Source organism: Pantherophis guttatus, chromosome 1 (genome assembly GCF_059756535.1).
Source record: "Pantherophis guttatus breed Tessera chromosome 1, ASM5975653v1, whole genome shotgun sequence".
Lineage (NCBI taxonomy): Eukaryota > Metazoa > Chordata > Lepidosauria > Squamata > Colubridae > Pantherophis > Pantherophis guttatus.
This window is the reverse complement of record NC_142063.1, coordinates 249,336,632-249,357,011: the sequence shown is the minus strand read 5'-3', so window position 1 is coordinate 249,357,011 and position 20,380 is coordinate 249,336,632. Positions and strand designations below refer to the sequence as shown.

At 37.3% G+C, this 20,380-nt stretch overlaps 1 long non-coding RNA gene across 1 annotated transcript in view; it reads right to left on the bottom strand.

The window, feature by feature from the left end:
- Positions 1-6,095: 6,095 nt before the first annotated feature.
- Positions 6,096-20,380, bottom strand: part of LOC148116823 (uncharacterized) — a 50,075-nt gene continuing 35,790 nt past the window's right edge. Inside the window, exons 2-4 of the long non-coding RNA XR_015733855.1 lie at positions 13,446-13,641; positions 12,735-12,802; positions 6,096-6,461 (exon numbers count right to left, since the gene is read on the bottom strand). This is a non-coding gene — a long non-coding RNA (uncharacterized LOC148116823). The remainder of the gene's footprint in view (positions 6,462-12,734; positions 12,803-13,445; positions 13,642-20,380) is intronic.

Here is a 20,380-nt window from a genome sequence, read left to right as displayed (position 1 = left end):
ACTCCCTTCTAACATTGATGATGTTACCTAGTTTGGATAATGAACTGTCTGTAAGAAAACAATCAAGTTCTGAGAGCACCAAGGACCCCACAGTTCAACCCTCAGCTACAAATTTACTGTTCTACCAGTTCTTATTTTTATCAAGTTGCCTGGCCTGGGAATCCTATATTCGAATATTAAAAGGTAAATCCCAAAAGTCCAGTGAGATTTTTCCCAGCTAAATTGAAATGGGATCATGACTTAAATTTCCAACTGATATTTGATAAGTTTCATAACTGAGTGAAAACTGGAAGCAGAGTTCTTTGACATTTTCACTGTCCCTATGGTAACTAAATAGTTTATTGGTACTGCAGTAGCTTATGTAGTTGGGTCATTAGTTAATTAACTGAGTAACTGAACCTGATGAATTTTAATTATTTAAGTGCTTGATACCATAGATATTCATTACAGTTCCTGGGACTTAATTTCACATACTGCAACACAGTGAAAACTTAACCTTACGTGTTCCTCCTATCTTTATAGCTGAAAGACAATTGTGACTATGCAAGAATAGAAGGTCTGGCTCTATGCTCAGAGTGGAGCCCTGAATGAGTGAGTGCATTGCCGTTTTCTGGCTATGGGTATTGGTTTTCTTGATTGCTGTGTATTTCACATTTTGTCTATGTATTTGTTTTATTGTTATCATTGTCTGCCACCTGGAATTATTGACAAGGGCAGCTATATAAATTATCTAAATAAATAAATGTATAATATTTATATAGCTACCCAATTCAATTAATGTGATTCTGAATGCTGCACAACAAAAATATTTTTTGTTAGATTTTTATTAGATTTAATATAGGAATATATATTTTAGAATAGAATAGAATGAATGAGCTGGAAGGGACCTTGGAGGTCTTCTAGTCCAGCCCCCCACTCAAACAGGAGAACCTTTATTATTTCAGATAAGTGACTGTCTAGACTCTTCTTAAAAACATCCAGTGATGGAGCACCCACATTTTCTGGAGGCAAGCTGTTCCACTGGTTAATTGTCCTCACTGTTAGGAAGTTTCTTCTCTCTTTGATTTTAATGAACATTAAATAAGGGAAAACCCCAATGTTATTCAAAGATAACCCAGATCTTTTATTGATATCAAGTGAAAGAAACAATGTAATTTGATATTTGCACAATTACATTGCTATGGATGATGCAATCTCTAATTTAATGGACAGCTGAGGGAGAAAAACATGGTCCATTACACGGAGGTGTTACTGAAGTAATACTTCCTTCACTTTTAGGGTGATAGTCCAATATGATTGGAATCCAGCATTCTGTACCAGTTAAAGGTTTAGATACAGTCCAGTCTTTATGAACCCAAAAAGCTTCATTTCCCCCTTGTTGCTAATTTCCCAGATTGGTGTGATGAATTCTATGTAAACTTGTTTTATCAGATAAGAACATTTTTGTTACACGTAATTTGTAAAATTTTGCATGACAGCAATTAACAGCTGCAAACAACTGAATTCAGAGAGGCACACTTGAGGTAGTTTAAAGCCTAGTGCAACTTCAAGAGCTATCCAAGAATTGATGCTGAATTCTAACTTCCTATATGATCAAAGAAAGCAGTTATATTAAAGTTAATTATTATGTCTCAATTTGTAGCAAGTTATCTGTCTATCTATCTATTTATCTATCTATCTGTCTATCTATCTATCTATCTATCTATCTATCTATCTATCTATCTATCTATCTATCTATCTATCTATCTATCTATCATGTTTTTCAGGAAATAAGACCCAACTGGAAAATAAGCCCTAGCATAATTTTTCAGGATGCTCATAATATAAGTCCTAGCTCTGAAATAAGTCCCAATTAAAATCATCAGCCAGATGAACACATTTAGTACTGTATTTCCCTGAAAATAAGACCTAACCAGAAAATAAGCCCTAATGCATCTTTTGGAGCAAAAATTAATATAAGACCCAGTCTTATTTTTGGGGAAACATGCAGTGATGGGTTGCTGCAAGTTTGCATTGGATTGAGCGAAACAGTAGCAGCGGCATTAGGAGGCTCCTCCCAGCCACCCGGACACTTCTGTGCATGTGCAGAAGTGCCATGCATGTGCGCGAGTATGCACACAAGTGAACCGGTAGCGATAGGATTTGGAACCTGCCCCTGGAAATATGGTGCCTGCCTGCCTGCCTGCCTGCTTGTCTATCTATCTATCTATCTATCTATCTATCTATCTATCTATCTATCTATCATCTATCTATCATTTGATATTTGTCTTAAATGGATTGAACTTTGTTTTTATCTCCAACTTCTTTATCCTAGTTTTTCTACTTTGTTGGAGTGTTATTGTCAGCATGCTATTTAAAGGTCAAATATAGCTTTCAGCCCAAATAATGTTTTGATCCCTGTCAGCTTAAAAGAAAGATGGAGCACCCAACTGGGCAGAGTTTTTTTTTTACAGTTTTCAAACTGTTGCTATTAGAGCAGATTCCACTGTTGAATTGCTGTGATGAGATTTATACATCAGTGTTTCTCAACCATGGCAACCTTAAGAGGCTGGGGGATTCTGGGAGTTAAACTCCATTCCTCTTAATATTACAAAGGTTGAGAAATACTGTTCTAGAAGTTCAGATTTCACAGTGATCATAACTTTAATTACAATATTCCAGATTATTAAATGAAAGTTAGTTGACAATCTTTTAGGATTTTTTGTTATTTTCTTTTAATTCTGTTTTAATTGTTTCTTTATGATGATTTCATGACTTTTCATCTGTAAGCCATCCACAGTCAGTTATAGTGAGTTGGGTGGTGCCTAAGTTTAATAAATAAATAATAAAATAATGAAGCGATAATAAAGGCTGCATCTAAGAGTTTCTCAATATTTTGGGCACATCAGTTAATGTGATAAGATAAATTAAAAACGGAGTCCTGAGTGACCTCTGTACCTCAGAGGGTACATAAATGCTCATTCCATTTTTAGACTATGATATGTAAAATATATCAATGGTTTTTATTTATTAAAGAACCAAAGAGGAAACCCTTGAAGCTCTTGACCAAATAATCAATCCTTCTGGAATCCAGATTTATAGCAAATTCCCTACCTTACAATGCTTTGTCATGGGATGGAGCTCAAAGGGGTTTCCATGTTGAGTGGCATAGATTATTTAAAAGGTTCACACAATGCACTAAACCTAGGCTAGCAAAATATTGCTAGTGCATTCACATAACTTACTTTACCAAAATATATAAACTGTTAAAAGTTTACTGTGCTGGCCCTATTCACACAACATGCTGAGACTGTAACTTGGTTACCATGACCTGCTTGACCCAAACTAGCTAGCCCAATTATAGCTTAGCTTAGCTTTTTGTGCAGATTCAGCCACCTAGTTGGAAAGGCTCTTGTCCTCTTATTAGTAGGAAATCCACTGCTAGAGTACTCTAAAGAGATATACAAAAACTCTACCCTATCCTGTGTAGCTAGTTTCATTTTTGAAATGCTTTTGCTACTTCAGTAAATTTATCTGAATGTTCAGCTGCAATTTATTGTCTTGTACATAAAGCCATGAAATCTATTCTTGCTCTTAGGGCAACACGGAAAAACCTTTCTTATTGTCAATAGAGCAAAATGAGATAACCTAGAACAGGATTAACTATGGATCTATAACCACAGCAGAGCAGCCATTTTAATCTTTTACCTGCATTTTGTTAGAGAAAAACTCCCTCCCCTCATCCCACTGTTCCTGTCATCTCATTTCTAGTAGTGTGTTACATTAACCATATCTCCTTGCATTTTAGTGCACAAGGTTTGCACCTAGTCTCAACTTTGGGTTCCAGATGTGGTGAAATACTTCTCCTATGATCTGTTGAGAGTTGTAGTTTGGGTACCACTGATGTAGGAAACTGCATAATTTCCTTCCAACACCATCCATTCAAACGATTCCACAATTCATATTCCATCCTTCAATATTCTGAACTAGTTTCTCATTCTGGAAACCTTCCTTCCTCACACTTAATAATATGGGGTAATACTCTGGACTGTCACTTTCTGACTATGTTGTCAAACAATGTTCTTAGAATTATGAATCCCTAAATATGTGGGTCACTAAAACCATTTTGAATATTAACAATCTGATTTGATTTCCTAGAGGATTTAGTTCCTAACCCATTCTGATCAACTTTGATCTATAAAACTTTCAGGCATGGAAGAGAGTTAAAAGATATTGCTAAACTGTTAAATTTAGCAGATTAGTTTGGTCCTCAGGAGCCTTGTCTACGTTTCACTGAATGCCCTAAAGGAAAGTGAGATATAAGTGAAATAAAACAAAATGTATTTCCCAATAGTTCCCTTCAGTTTGACAGAATTTACTTGAATTGTTCATCTCATGTTTTCAGTGTTTTTCAGTACAGAAGAAATAAAAGTGTTATAGTAGAATCCACTATTGCTTTCTTGAATAGGTTTTAAAAATAAATGAATGTCTGAATATTGATTTGTGATTTGGTGCATCAGCTAAATTAAACTAGCAAGTGCAATTAAATAGGGATAGCTTTATTGTATTGTTTTACACATTTGGAACTGTCTGCTCATATTGTTGTTCTTATTCCTAAAACATAAAATGTTAGTAGCTATAATTATGTTATTTAGCTTTCGTGCAGGAATGTCCTACAAAATATGTTCTATCAAAGTGAGTGCTATCCATCAGCTCCATATGGATATCTAGCAAGGCCAAATTAGATATATTTCACCAATAGGTTTTTTTTTTTCAAATTCCCAATTAATGCAATCATTTCAAGGATCTTTTAATATGTCATTATGTTTGAGTTGGGACATAAATCAAAGCTTCTTATTTCAAGATACAATATATTTATAAATTATATTGAAGAAGTGGGGAGTTCATCTTGAACAACATTTTAACATATTACTTCTGTATTCTACAGGACAGGGAGGCAAAAGGAAAAAAGCCCAGCTCAGATACTAAAAACAACAAAAAATATTTGGTGCAGAAGAATTCTTGATAAATCTGACCTTATCAACATCACTCCCATGGTGTTGCTGTATCATAAGCTCAAGTAAAATGTAATGTGTGCAGAAGTAAAGACTTTGCATAGGAAGTTGTGCAAATGTTGGCAGCCACAGAAACAAGAGGCTTGTTTACCCAATCATCAGTGTGAAGCTTTAACCCCTTAAGTATACAAAATAATATATGTACATGTCCTGAAGTGGAAGACTGAACATTGCCATAGATGGGAATTACTGGAAGTGTTCTCTGATAGGCACTGATGCTTTTTGAATAGAACTAAAAGAAGAAATATATAAATAGTTGGAGGTGCTGCGAAAAAGGGGAAATATAATCCCATCCACTTTAGCCTTTCGTCTTGCAGATATTCAGCCTAAAACAGATTATAGGCATGGCCTGAGATAGCAGGAGGAGGAGGAGGAAAGGTGAGGAGAAGGAAAGGAAAGGAAAGGAAAGGAAGGAAAGGGAGGGAGGGAGGGAGGGAGGGAGGGAGGAAGGAAGGAAGGAAGGAAGGAAGGAAGGAAGGAAGGAAGGAAGGAAGGAATGTTTCCACAAACTCTGCTGCAAGAGTTGTAGGGAGAAAGCACACTAAGGCGATGGAAGGATCTTGTTCAATGATATGAGAAGACTTGATGCAATTACAAAATCCATCTTCAAGATAAAATCATCTTCAACGTTTCTTCTTTCTTATATTTGTGTTCCTTTGGAAAACAATGTCTTCCTGGATGGTTGGGGAGAAAACTGGTCAAGATCAACTTTCTAATATAATATAAGTACTCCTCCACATAGTGTTTCTTTTAAATTATTTTTATTATCTCCTATTATGATAAAATTGTAGCTGGAAAATTGAGATAGTAGTGAATGAGAGAGAGAGAAAAAAAGCAAACCCTGGCTAGAGCATTTGTCTCCCAAATATCTTACAATGTTCAAGATCCAATTTAGTTATTATTCACAGAAATGCCTGGTTACAACAAATTGTTTTCTTTTCGGTTTCTTTTTTCTTTTGTAATCACAGACTGAACAATGTAATCGGAACGCAAGGCAGAAAAAAGGCTAAAGAAAAATCTTATAAAAGCAAGTTACAATGGTTAAAGGAAGATGAATTACAGCCAGATTTTATTAGAATCATAATAAAAAGGTGTTATCATTTACAGACATGTGAAGACATCCATAAATAAGAATTGACTAAACAATGTTTTAGAAAAAAAATACATTTTTATTACAACTATACGTGATTCGTTACTGAAAGAAAAAAATGACCATAGGATTTTAATTTCAGTCTCTCTTTCTCTCTTTCCCTCCCTCCCGGAGTTGCAATTGTATAAAAGGAAGAGCTCCTTTAATTTATAGAACAGGGACCCATCGGAAGTTTGCTGATGCTTCATGGTAACTAAGTGCTGCTACTTTGATTTTCCTTTGCCACTAGAGATTCCAATGGAACACACTGTTTGATGCTGCAAGGAGAAGGAAAAGTGGGTTATGCGAGTACAGCCAATAGAAAGCACAGGCAAAAGTCAATATTTTCATAACCTTCATAACACCTTCAGAGCGAGTTGGATGTGATAGTTAAGGTGGTGAGAATGCTCAAGGGAATGGAGATTAGCTTACCCATCTATTTGCACAACTGCATGCGCAGTACCAACTTCTTCAACAATTATAGGCATGCCCATTTATGGGTAAGGTACTCTCTATTCTTATGGCATGCACATAGGACTTTGGCTGCATGCCCAGTTAGGGGTATCCACAGCAAAGATCTCTGGGTTCAGAAAGGCAGGCATGACAAGGCAAATGAAAGCCTGCCTCTTTAATGTGTAGTAATGCATGTTCTACAGTGGTGGGTTTAAATTTTTTTTACTACCGGTTCTGTGGGTGTGGCTTGGTGGGCATGGCAGGAGAAGGATACTGTAAAATCTCCATTCCAACCCTATTCCGGGGGAAGGATACTGCAAAATCTTCATTCCTTCCCCAATCCAGGGGAAGGTTACTGCAAAATCCCCATTTCCTCCCAATCAGCTGGTACTTGGGAGGCAGAGAATAGATGGGTGGCGGGGCCAGTCAGAATTTTTACTACCAGTTCTCCGAACTACTCAAAATATCCATTACCGGTTCTCCAGAACTGGTCAGAACGTGCTGAAACCCACCTCTGATGTTCTATGGGTTACAAGGAAGAGGAGGGGAAGGCTTTGATCATCCCAGTTGCTCTTCCAAATTTGAAGCCATTGCTATGGATTCCCACAGTTTTCATAATCCAGGTTCCTCTCAATTGGTTTAGTTTGTAAGGCAAGTGAATAAAATGTGTGTACATTTCTAAGGAACCAAAATCCAAATTTAGGCAAGGGCAATAAGACATGCACTGACTGTCCTTATTTCAGAATTCATGCAATCCAAAGTATTGTAAGACGATAAGAAGCTTTTTAAAAATTGTACACTTCTGGGCTGGTATTTTAAAAATTCAGTATAAGATCATGATGCCAGGTAGCTTTTATGACACTCATTATTAAATCTTAATATCAGGAAAGAGCTTACACTGTAATCAGGACAGGCAATTAAGCAAGAATATCATTTTAAAAGTTGATTGTAATTGCAGGTTTTTCAAATCCCTTTTCAGATACCAAGGTCTTCAGTTCTAAGTAGAATATAAGGATGTGGAATCCAGCTTGTTTTAGCATGCACCTTGCAAGTCAGTCATTAAATGCTGTTTAATGAATTTGTATGCACAGTAGGATATAAAAATATTTCTTCGCTGAAAAAATACGTGTGATAATCGGATATAAATGGAAGACTTAAAATAATTTGCAAAGTGTAAAATGAAATAATGATTTAAATTAGTCAATGTAAATCAAATATTGTCAAAACAGACTTTCCAGCCTCTGTGTTAATGTAAGAAGAAAATTTGGATCTGTCTTTAATATGATGTTGTCTGTTATTAATGATTTTTTTTGTTTGACTTTTAATCTGAATTACTTTAAAAGTAGCGGATATTCTGAACTGTTGAGTTTTCATAATTAAATCTTAATAAATAGAGAAAGTTATAGGATAAACTATTTGCAAAACCTCGAGTCTATTTTCAATTTATGAAAGAAAAGCAATGTTTATTCAGGTATCATTTAACTGGATGAAAACAACTCAATTGAATTGTACTTTGCTGTAGTTTCAAAAGTCCAGAATTAGTCTTTCTTGTTTGCCTCTCTGAACAGTTTTAGATAATCACGTGTTGACTCAAGAATCTTGCTAATACATGAAGCATCCTTCAGAGACAGAGATCATCCTTGATGGATAACACTGAAACATTTTTTATGATCCCTATCTTTAAAGACCACAAAGTTTTAGGGAAAAAAAAGATATATTTTCTAAACAGTTGGCTGTGTGGTAAATTAGCAGTGTATGTACTTTAGGCACCTCTTGTTCTGTTTCATTTTCTTCATGTCTTCCAGTGAATAGAGGGTTGTAATGGGGAATGGGAAGGGATGTTATATTGACTCAGTGTCCTTAAACGGTCATTCTTGAGTTCCATTGTGAATGAGGAAGGGAATGAAGGTTCTGAATAATTGGCAGTTTGGAGTGAGTTTATCCCTTAGTTCATTATGTTGCCTGACAAAAAAGATCGTATAGATTTCTTATTGTTGAGCATAAATCTTTGGGAGCAGACCTGGATAGCCTCTAACCTGACAGTAAAGTCATTGTGAAGGTAGCTAAAGCTAGTTAACCTCATATTTTCTTTTGGAAGCCTGACTGGTCCCCTTTTCAAATTGGGAGGTCATGACCTCTCTGTGGATAATAAATAACTATATTAGAGGCAGGCAATTTGTTGCTCTTCAGGTGTTCTGAACTACAGGTCCCACAATTCTTTGCCATTCTTCATCCTGATCATATTATTCTAGGGAATGTTTCCATCAAATCATAGCTATCTTGTAAACTAGCACAATGTTCTAGCCATATGAAAGGAATATAGATTCCATAGTGACAATCACTGATCAGTTCTTCAGGCAAAGCATATATAGATGACTGTCACCCTTTTAGTGACATTTTGCAAAGTATGATGAATCAATATGGCCTACCCACAGGTATTAGATGCCTTCCCCTAACCAGTTTTATAGAGCATGCTAAATTAATAACTTTTTCCACAATTAAATCAGGGACCTAGATGTTTTATTAACTAATAATCTTCCAATCATCTCCCAAGAAATAAAGACACATTTAAGGCCTTCTTATGCAGAATAGAAATTCTTTCCAAGCTGGTCAAACTCAGAAGTTAAATAATGCTGTTCAATAAAATGTTCAGAAAAAAAAACTGGCTAATATGCACATTATATTTTAGTCTGATGGATTTGACTGATCCTTTTGGTAAATTAGATTCTAATAGCTCCCTTGATGTTCCAGAATATCACCCCTTCCAAGACTATAGTATTTCAAACATATTTAATTCATGGATTATAAGGCCAGCAGACAAAATCAGTGCTATTGAGTTATTATGACCCAAGAGATATAGTGACTTTAATAACATCCCATCTGCTGCAATATCTTGCCAGAGTTGTCACTGTTTCTAAATGCTGAATGTTACAGTGGCATAAATTAAAAATGGGTTCTCTTCTGAGCATGACATCATGCGAATGTTAAAGTCAAATCATTTTTAGGTTGGATATCTTTTGCAGGCTGTCATTCTGCATGGAAAACGATCCTGTGTGGTTGGCCTTTAGGGTTGCTGGTTGACAGGTTTTCAGAAATACAGCTAGGTTTGGGGATGAATTTGAAATCTTAGAAAAGCCTCTCTCCCCCTGGTAAAGTAGGACTATTAGTCTTAGCATAGCCTTATCGCACTTCCACCCAGATACTCTGAGTTAATTCAAAATTGGTTCCATTAGTCTACAGTCCCCCGACATCAACAGGGTTTGAGAGCTTAGTCAGTTTAATTCTGCCGCAGCTAGGGAATATTTGAAAGGATGGCAAAAGCTAAATGTTTTGTTTGAAATGCTGCAGTCATCTGCAGCAAATATCTGTTTCTCCATTTGCTGGTATCCTTGCCTCATGCTACTTTTAGACTTTTGGGTATCGGACAACCTAACAGATCTTCAAGAAGAAAATATTACTTTGTGCCTTTGTGACTCCTTCCCATAGGAACCTCCATGATTTTCTTTTGCATACGATCAGATGAAATACGTTTATATCATGGATGGTGGCTTGTAAAGAATATAAGTCCCTTTTGCATGGGTTAGAATGAGGGAAACTTTGTTTTTCCAGGATCTGCAGATGACCGAGATGGGGAACATTATTTGCTCGAATATTGCAAATATCACAATGTTGAGATGATTGTGTATTGTCTTCAGGCTAGTTTTGACTGACTGGAAAATGGAAATGATGGAAGTAGGGAATGTTTTTCTACAACTTTTAGGCTTTGCCAGATAAATTATTTTAACTTCATTCATTAAATTGCTTCATTTAATTTTCCATGCATGCTTATGATTTTGCTTGTGTGTGTTATGCTTTCTGCAGCTCTTAGTACAGGTAGTCCTAGACTTATGACCACAACAGAACCCCAAATTTCTGCTGCTAAGTAGAACATTTGTTAAGTGAATTTTGCCCCATTTTACGACTTTTCTTGCCACAGTTGTTAAGTAAATCACTGCCATTGTTAAGTTAGTAACACAGTTGTTAAGTGAATCTGACTCTCTCATTGACTTTGCTTGTTAGAAGGTCGCGAAAGGTGAATGCATGACCCCGGGACACTGTAACCATCATCAATAGGAGTCAGTTGCTAAACACTCTGAATGTTGATCATGTGGCCAGGGGGAAGCTGCAATGCTTGTAAGTGTGAAAAATGGTCATAAGTTATTTTTTTTCCAGTTCTGTTGTAACTTTGAACCATCACTAAAGGAACTGTTGTAAGTCAAGGACTACTTGTACTAGGCCGTATGTCTCTATGTCCCAGCCGTATCTATGGACTGCTATGTCAGTAAGAAACCACTAAGCTTTAAATTCCTTTATTGTAAAGAATAGAAGAGCAATCTCTCAGCAGTGGGCCAAGAACTTCAGACAGCTGCCTTCAGGGATAAGCCACAAATTGCCATTTGGGGGAACATTCTTGACACTAAAATTGGCCATCAGAACAAGTGCCATGAATAAAAGATTCCTGTTGCAATTCGGCAAAATGTGAAAACAAGATGTTACTTTGTCTTCGGGCCTTAACTCTAGCTCACCTTTAATCCTGTCTGATCTTTTGGTTTTCACTACCGATTTGTCTTGCCGATACTGATTCCAAGCTTCCGGCTTACTTTAATAACAGAATAACAAAGTTGGAAGGGACCTTGGTAGTCTTCTAGTCCAACCTACTATGCTGGCCTAATTCAGCCCTGAACCCAAATGAGCATTATGGAATTCAGATTTAGGACTTCTTACAGGCAAATACATCAACTAATATATGCTTTATGTTGACGCAACATTGACACTTTCAGCGATCCCATGAAAGAGTTTGATGAAGTTTTTGAGGGGTGTTTACAAGAATAATCACAGAATACTACAGCAAATCGGCTGACAGGAAGGAAAAATGAGCTCCTGAAAAAGAAATACTGTTTAACATGCATGGAAAATGAATGATAGTTGTGTATCTTTATTACCGTTGTTAAAGAATGACAAGGAGATTGCAGGTATTCAGCAAAGTTTGTCAGTGGTAGGGACCGGGGATATCTTGTAATTTAGCAAAGGTTGCCTATACTTTTTTCTCAGCTGCCAGACATTTACACGTACTGCTGTCTTAATTTATCTGGCCTAATTTTTCAGTCTTGTGAAAAAGTGTTCACTTTTTTTTTTTACATGAACTATTTTTAAGGTGGCTGCATTGTCACCCCAAATTACTTGTGGCAAATCTGACAGCATGTTATGGTGATCAGACCTCACAGTTCCTAGAATGCTGTGTCTTTATTAGCACTTCTCAAAATCCCCTTGAGCTGTGCTTTTACATGCTCTATTTGGGATCCAGCAAAACTCGGCAGTTCAGCAGAAAGCAGGTGGAGAAGAAAGATGACGGCGAAGCTGGTAAAAGTGCTTACCAAGTCAATATTGAAATTTGATAAATGACAGAGTGCTCTAACCAAGGAAAGGTTTGAAAGCAACATGTTCCTATTTTGGAGCTTCGTTTAATATTAATAGAGCCATCTGGGGAGGGTGTGAGATTAACAGCTGTTATTTAGGGGAGGAACATTGCTGCACAAATTAAACCCTGGCCAAGCTCACCTAATGAGATAAACAGCAGAAGATTCTAATGCAAAAGATGCATTGGATGTGATTATCTGGATTACTACTTGCTTCCAAGGGTTTTTAATCCTGAGTTTGTATGCATGCAACTGGGCCCACTGAAGAAATGTAATCTCAAACTGGGTGCTGGGTGACTGGTTATACCTCGATCTTCAGGTGTGATTGAATTCTATAAACTAAACCCAAACTCCAGATGCCAGACCTGTCCCAGCTTAGACATTTAGGAAAGAAAAACTCACAACTTCATTTCTTTGAAGCGAAAGGCTCTTTTACTAAAGTTAACTGGTTACAGCAAAAGTAAAGCTAGATCTGAGTATTCCCCCACAAATGTTACAGTTTTCCCTTTCCCCTGGCCCTCCCTTCATGACCAGTCCATTAGGGTGTCATGGTAAATGTCTAACAGCACCATCTCCCTGGCCACCCGGTCCTGCAAGGGTTAACTGACCACATATCCCATAACCCCTGTAACCACTCCTTACCTCCTAGCCCCTCCTCCTGGGTATAATAGCTCCAACCATGAGGTTCCCCTTCTGATCCAGATGTATACCTGAAAGAGAAAGGTACAAGGTCAGTGACCTCCAGTACCACTAAGCCTGCAATAAAGATACTGATTAAAGGACTGAAACTTGTCTTTGAGTTATTGGGCTAGATCCAACACTTCACATAGGGCCCAATAGTATTCATGTTTGATGTTTTGGGAATGGCTTTGAGGTTTGGCACCTTTTGATGTAGTTTTGCATTCTGTTCTCAGGGCCAGATGTCCTTGGTGACTGATTTACTCTGGCTTGACCCCTCTGGTTCCTCTCAGCCTGTCCCTCTTACCTTCTTCTATCTATTCCCATGCCCAACCTTTCCTACACCAATGCCTCCCCCCCACTCCCTTGCAACTTTATGGCAGGATGCCAGCGAAGCGAAGAAGCTGAAGATGGCAGGCCTGACACCAGGGAATTTGGGATTCTTCAGAAAGCTTTGGAGTTGGCATCATTTATATAATGTGGGAAGGAAAAAAATAATTCACCTTGAACTTGCAAGTGGCCTAATAGGATTTGGTAACTACTTGAAGATGTTAGCCTGGCCCTGACAACAATCTTTTATATTTAAGTATCCTCTCTTTATTCTTTAGTTTATGGCAATCTTTCTGCAATAGCAAATGCCCTCTTTGCCCAAACATTCAAGGGTTGAGTAATTACCATATTGTCTCCTGTCATACACATCAGCATTTCAATGGCTTTACGGTTTGGTTCAGAGGGCCACTGCAGCTCACATTTGCTCGCATAATGAAGCTTGAATGTAGTCAAATGAATCCCAAAGTATTCATAATATTGAAAATACTCTATTTGGACCATGGAGCAAAGATGCCTCTTCAAGTATTTTTCCAATATGGGCCTGTTGAGAGATTTTGTTTGTTTACTTGTCAGCAATTAGCTAGCTTAGACATAGTATTCAATGCCTATAGTTAGAGAGTTCCCTATAGTTAGCAATGGTCAGGGAGACAATGGTGAAAGTTATCTGCTGCTATAGCTGTCTGATGGAAAAAGGATTAATTAAGCATCATTTAGAAGGGACAATGGAGCCAGGGGACAAGTCAATCACAGCAAATATACTGTAGCTGACTCAGTATAGGAAAGAGCTACTAGCAGGAAAGGCTGCCAGCCAGTCAATAGACAGGTACTTTCCCCCAACACGCCAATTATTTTGGGGTAGCTTGTTTTGTGTTGATGGCTGCTTAGGTTACATGTTGAATTTCCTCCTTCTAATTTCCTGCAGGGTTAGTGAAGGATTGTAGTTTAACAGCTGCTTATATTTCAGATCACCATTTGCTATTCCTAACTGTTTCTCCAACATTCTGTCCTAAAAATAAATTTCTTCATTCATTCATTTTATGTGTCATCCAGCTTGTCCAGAGATGACAAGTTGGGTGGCACATAAAAAAGAAATTGGGTGGTTTACAAACAAAAAGCAGAAACAACGAAACCTCAAATTTCTTTTTATAAGGGGCTCAAAAAGCATATAGAAAATGGATAGTATCATTAAATGCAAAAAATGAAAGAATCAAGATCGCATTTAGCAGAGAGGAAAGCATTGGATTAACTCCCATTAAAATGTGATTTTCTTGCTCTGAAGAGAGATGCCTCAACTTGAATGTTATAGGACAAAGGGTTCTGGGGCATTGGCAAGCCAATTAATGGTTATTTAGAGAGGAGACGGCCAGACATGAGGTCTTTTCCAAAATTTAATACTCTTGGGATAGAATTTTACAGAGAAAGAATCTTCTGGCATTTGGACCAAACAATATAGATCTTAGTAGCTAACACAGTGCTTAATTGCTGTTGTTGTTAGTTGCGAAGTTGTGTCCAACCCATCGCGACCCCATGGACAACGTTCCTCCAGGCCTTCCTGTCCTCTACCATCCTCTGGAGTCCATTTAAGCTTACGCCTACTGCTTCAGTGACTCCATCCAGTCACCTTGTTCTCTGTCAACCACTTCTTCTTTTGCCCTCAATCTTTCCCAGCATTAGGCTCTTCTCCAGTGAGTCCTTCCTTCTCATTAGGTGGCCAAAGTATTTGAGTTTCATCTTCAGGATCTGGCCTTCTAAAGAGCAGTCAGGGCTGCTCTCCTCTAGGACCAACCGGTTTGATCGCCTTGCATTCCAAGGGACTCACAGGAATCTTCTCCAGCACCATAGTTCAAAGGCATCAGTTCTTTGGCACTCAGCCTTTCTTATGGTCCAACTTTCGCAGCCATACATTGCAACTGGGAAAACCATAGCTTTGACTATACTCACTTTTGTTGGCAGGGTGATGTCTCAGCTTTTCAGTATGCTGTCTAGATTTGCCATAGCTTTCCTTCCCAGGAACAAGTGTCTTTTAATTTCTTGGCTGCAGTCCCCATCTGTGATGATCTTGGAGCCCAGGAAAATAAAATCTGTCACTACCTCCATTTCTTCCCCATCTATTTGCCAGGAATTGATAAATAAATACACTATAGACATTCAGCCTGGATATATCCAAGGAAAAATATGACAGTAGTAAAAATATTTTTCTTTGTAGGAAGAGTAGCTGATATCCCATCAAAGATGCCCAGAATCACCTTATCAGGGAGATGGGCAGCATATAAATTTAATTAACAACAACAACCCCCCAAAAAATGCCACTGGCATTGACAAATTTACCATCAGTCAATTACAAAAGGCAGCTTTACTTTGAATAACTTCCATCCTGCGATGATACTGTAGCACTATCAAACATCCAGATCTGCTTATCCTTGGAAAGGACTTGATAGGTAGACAAAAATGACAAACCTAGTCTGAATATCTGGATGACTGTGTGATGAACCATAATAATATAATAAGGAATAAGTAGAAACATCAAAAGCTTTGCGCAAATACATTTATTTGTATCTGATTCTTTCTTATCCATTTTAATTCTGATACATTTGTAGAGCATCATAATAATGCCAAGTTAATGGATTGTACTATTGTGCTGGCTCGACTCAGTGTTTTTAAATTCAAACAATACACATTTCCCATTCCTTCTGGGGGATATAGAAGAAACAGGAGAGGCTGTTTTCACTACCTTCATAAAATTAAAGAATGGGGAGAAAGACTGTTTTCTGACAATATTCAGATTACTAGCAGTATCCCATAACAGTTCTGTATGAAACCATAGTAACTTCCACTTGTAGCTGTTTGAATCCAGAGTTTAATTTAATGATGCTTAAATTCCTCTGTAGGGTGGCTTGCTCATGTTATCAAGTTGGAAGATTAAAATCTACAATTACAGTGATTTACCACAAAGTTTTTTGTATTATTTGTTGCATGAGAGCTCAGCTGGAATTTTCAGTCAGCTCCATAATCACCTGGATGTTCAGATTTACATATTTTAAGTCAGTCTTCCAGCTTTCTAGGCAAAGACAGATATCCAACATTTGCATTTTTGACATCAAGTTCTGAGCACACATGGGCATCAGACAGACATGGAATCTTCATCCATCTATGAAGACATCTTTGCGTGACATGTTTGCAAATGGAAGAGCCATAAATAGTTGTTGGATTAGGAAATTGGCTGCAAGGTTCACTGGGTATCTTTTCCCCATATGTCCTTAAAAATGGTACAAGATTGATTTATGAATGCTTCAGTTATAATACTCTATCTAGAGCAGGGGTGTCAAACTTGTGGCATCACATTGTCATCATGTGATATATCATGACTTTCCCCCCCTTCCCTAAACCGGGGGTGGGGGTGGCCAGTGCGTGATGCATCTGGCCTGTGGGCCGCGAGTTTGACACCCCTGATCTAGAGGATCATGTTTTCTCTAAAGTTTTGGAAACTGATGTCTCCAAAACATTGAAATAATAATGATGATGATGATGATTTCTCCTAGACTGTGTACAATAGCCGTCACAATAAAATATAAGACTTCAAAAGGGAAACAACAAAGTTATCATTTTTATTGTTATTAGATGCAGGCATGAAAAATGCACTATATTCTGATTCGTTTCAATTATTTTTCCTCCTCTCCATTTATTTGTCTCTGCCTGTGTCTATGGGTGTTTATGTGTATGTATAAACTGATAATATTGGGTAAAATTATTCATAGCCCTGCCTCTTATTGATTTAGATTTTTATTTCTGGAAGTTATGTTAAGTGACTAATTGGCATGAGTATCACAAAACAAGTAAAATAACTGAAAACCAAATGCAAGAACAAGATTATAAACTACAATCCATCTTATTCCTAATTTAATTATTTTAATTAATTATATCTTAGTTTCATACACTTTTGCTCTCCAAGACATTTTGCCTGGTTAGGTGTTCACAGGTGTGTGTGCAGATGTCTACAATCTAACAGAAGATTTGTTATTTATGGGCTGCTTGCAGGCATCATATCTCTATTGAAAGATCTAGAGGACACCTTATCTCACATTTTCCAAGCACACAAAAAGTAAAGCTTGATCTGTTGGGAAACGCGCTACATCTTCTAGAGAGAATATCCATTCCATTCCACTGGAGGAATAAATCTGTGACTGCCTTGGTGGTTTAATTACTGATGGGTGTACCAGTCAGCCAGAAGGACAGTCTTCGTAACAAAATGGAGGAATTCTTAAAAGAAAATTCATAAGCAAGGAAAGAATTATCACAGGAAAACATTTTTGCTTTGCATGCTGTATGGGTCGCAGTTCTAAAATAGGCAGGAATAGTCTCCTATATGAGAGAGATTTGGAAATTTTGAAGGGCCAAATGGGTGCTTTAAACAGCCCCAAATTTCAATCAGCATTTTTCCATTTAAGACCACTCTAATACCATCCCCCAAATTGGGCCAAACCTATTTTGGTGATCCAAGGACCACAGAACTGAGAAGGACTTTTCACACACTTTCGTTCAATTTTAGAAGAAATCATGTATGCTTTACAAGCCACGATGGCACGGTGGTTAGAATGCAATACTTCAAGCTACTTCTGCTGACCACCGGCTGCCTGCAATTTGGCAATTCAGGCTCAAGGTTGACTCAGCCTCCCATGCTTCCAAGGTTAGTAAAATGAGGACCCAGATTGTTGGGGACAATATGCTGACTCTATTAAAAAAAAACACTTAGGGCTGTAAAGAACTGTAAATCAGATAAGTCTAAGTGCTATTACTATTGCTATGTTCTTGTTTTCATCGGAAAGCAAGTTCAAAAGAATTGGTGCTTCATTAATGAACTATAACATGGGCATTAAACCTCTCCATTTTCCAGGCCTTCTCTTTGTGGAAAAACCAAGTTTCCCATGGAGGAAAGAGTAGTTGGCAATTGGTTTTTTTTTAAACAAAACATTTTTGAGTGGGAAAGTGGGAAATTAAATTCTATCCTACATTCCTCATAACAGTTTTTCTTTGATTAAAAAGTTGAGAGAACACATAGCTTCTGCACCTACTGTCTATTTTTGCCCTTCTGATCACAGCTTTATATCACAGTGTGATAAGGATTAAATTCCTGTAAACTGTGTCTCATCATCCTGCTAAAGTGTCAGAAACTGTCTCTCTTAAGAATTGCCTTTAGGTTGCCATAGGCATGGCCCTGATTTCTCAGGAGAATTGGGGAAATGTTCAGGAAAGTTTTAAAAGGAAGATTCGGAAAAGCATGGCGTGGGAAAATATAGCTCCAGTTCTTCTACTGATTGAGGGTTCTTGATTCTTGTAATATCTGAGGACTGATGAAATCCCTACAAAAACAATGCTGATTCAATTAATCTATTTTTAAGACATAGGAATGTGAAGGTTAGTTAAATAAACCTATGTTTGTTGATCCTTTGTCCACCAGGGAAGAGTCTGAGGTGATAAAAAATGAAGATGGATGATGTAATTTGGGAGTGCTTGGATTTTTGTCTTCTTATCCAAGGATGGCACAAAGCTAAGATACTAAGAATAACATTGATTTACTAAAAATTCTCTGTTTCAGAGGATCTCTAAATATTCTGGATGGATCTGTTTCATTTTCTACAACAATTAGTTTAGTCTACTGTTTACATCACCAGGCTAGAAAGTGGGAGATCATGACTTCTAGTCCTGACTTAGCCATGTAGCCCAATTGAGTGACCTTGAGCCAGTCACCGTCTCTCAGCCCAATACACTTCACAGGGTTGTTATAGTGAGGAAACTAGGAGGAGGAGGAAAGTGTATTGGATATGTTTGCCCAGTGGTGGGATTCAGCCGGTTCGCACCACTTCGGAAGAGCCGGTTGTTAACTTTCTGACTTTTGGTAAACTGGTTGTTGGAAGAAATCATTAGGGCAGAGAACCGGTTGTTAAATTATTTGAATCCCACCACTGTGTTTGCCTCCTTCAGTTATTTTTTTAAAAAAACAATAAAGGTGGCATACTTATACATAAATAAATAATTCACAAATTTTCTGTAAACTGGATAAACATCTTTTGTTGTGTCTTCATTTTCACAGAACTGTCCCATAAGTATGACCTGCTCCTACCCCCCCTTTCTCTGCTATATCCCTAAATTGTTGCCATAATCTAATCTCTATCTTCTGAACAAGAGAGGCTTAAATTGGTTCAGTTATTATATATATACCAATACATGCATTATCTACCTATACCTGATAATGATTACACTGTTTCCTTTTGAGGCAATCATTGTTATGCAAGATGTACTGAAAAATAAAAAAAAATAGAAAGCTGAAGAAATCAAAGCATGGTGTAAGGGGAAAAATGTATAGCGGAGGCTGTTGGTTTGAGCTCTGAACTTGGCAATTTGGTTGCAAATGTTTCATCACCATTTGAGGAGATATCATCAGTGCGCTTTGAATTGTGCTCAATGTCTCTTCGAATGTTGTTGAAATGTTTGCAACCAAATTGCCAAGCTTGGAGCTCAAACCAAAAGCCTAACTACCAACCCAAGCTACTAATACTCCTCTTATGACAAATATAATCTATAACCATTCACTATGTCTCTCCATAATAATATGCAAACCATCTTTGGTTCCACAATCTCTGTACCCAGCTTCATATACTGCCTTTTAATCTTTAGATTTTTTTCCCCACCTTTTTCCCTCAGATCTTGTCAGCTCCATTTAATCACTTCTTCCTCTCAATTCATTCACTCTTCCTTCATGTAGTTATTTTGGAATTCTGCTTTCATTTTATTCTCTCTGTGAAACCAAACCACTTCAACCTATTTCTTTCACGGTAATCATTCACTTTTGTATTCAATGCACATTCATTTGGCATTCATTCATTCTTTAAAATATTGCCCCATATACTTCAAAGTACTCCATTCCCATGTCATTCACTTTTATATCTCTATTGACAATTATCATTTCTACGTACCTTAGAGAGCAGAAATATTAAAAAATACATTGCCATTTTATTGCATTTTTGACAAATTCACTCCTTACAGTGGATCACTATTATCTTTATTCTAGTTATTTGCACTTTTTAAAAAATATCTCAATTTCCCCATTCTTAATAAATATTCTGTCAGGATACAAACATTCATCTACTTGCTTTAATTTGTCATGATTTACAGTCTGTATAACTTTCAATCATTCATTCAATTTGATTGGCCTTTGGTACATTCATTTTCAGTTATTTGTGGCAACATACGATCTAACATTCAATGCAGAACACTTGAATTCT